This window comes from Phaethon lepturus, unplaced genomic scaffold, assembly GCF_000687285.1.
Source record: "Phaethon lepturus isolate BGI_N335 unplaced genomic scaffold, ASM68728v1 scaffold34468, whole genome shotgun sequence".
In the NCBI taxonomy this organism is placed as follows: domain Eukaryota; kingdom Metazoa; phylum Chordata; class Aves; order Phaethontiformes; family Phaethontidae; genus Phaethon; species Phaethon lepturus.
This window is the reverse complement of record NW_010557456.1, coordinates 8485-9397: the sequence shown is the minus strand read 5'-3', so window position 1 is coordinate 9397 and position 913 is coordinate 8485.

Here is a 913-nt window from a genome sequence, read left to right as displayed (position 1 = left end):
GCTTGGGGGACAAAGGCAGCACCACACTGAAACGTGAGGAAACAGAAGCCTCCATGGGGTCCCTTTCAGCCTTGTTTCATTTGTCTTGGGCCAGATGGTGGCATGAGCCTCAGCAGTGTTAACCACCCAACAGGCAGGGAGCTTTGCTCCTGTGCATCGCAGTTGGGTTAGAATCCCACAGACCCTCATTGCGAGGAGGTGTAATTACCCTCTGTGCATCACCGTCCACTCTGTCTCTCTGGGAGCGGGTGCACGCAGCTGCAGAGAGCGGCAGTGCTCCGGTGTGGGCATGCTACCAGCACGCCATTCACTACTGCCAATTAAAACTGTCATCATGGTCTTGCGCTTTGTTTGACACTTGGAATTTAACGACAATGTCAGCTCATGTTCAGTCATTAAGCAGTTCACTGGAAATGCAGATAAACCCTTAAGTGACACGAAACGCGGATTAGGGAGTTTCACTCCCTGCCACGCAGCGCTTGCTTACTTTTGCAGCAGCTGCTTTGGCTGTGGCTACCATTAATTTATTTTGGCTGTGCTGGACATGCTGTTAGCACGTACATCAGCAGCACCTCGTGCGAGCATGGGGCTGAGGATACAGCGTGTGCCTCGCGCATAGCTCCCGCGAGGACAAAGGTCCCCGCGCAGCTGGGGGTGTCACACGCAGCCTGACGGGAGCTGCGGCAGCCCCCAGAGCCACCAGCACATATCTGCCCTGCCGGGCCGTACCTGGGGCCTGTGGTGGCTGCAGGTCTGTGCTGCGGTGCGGGGTCCACGCTGCACTCACGGTGTGCCCAGGCGCTGCAGCGTCCCGCGAGATGCAGACGGTCCCCGGTTCTTGCACGGTTCTCGCAGACCAAGCACAGCACACAGGACAGGACTTTGGCGTGGCCAGGATCCTGGGGAAACCCAG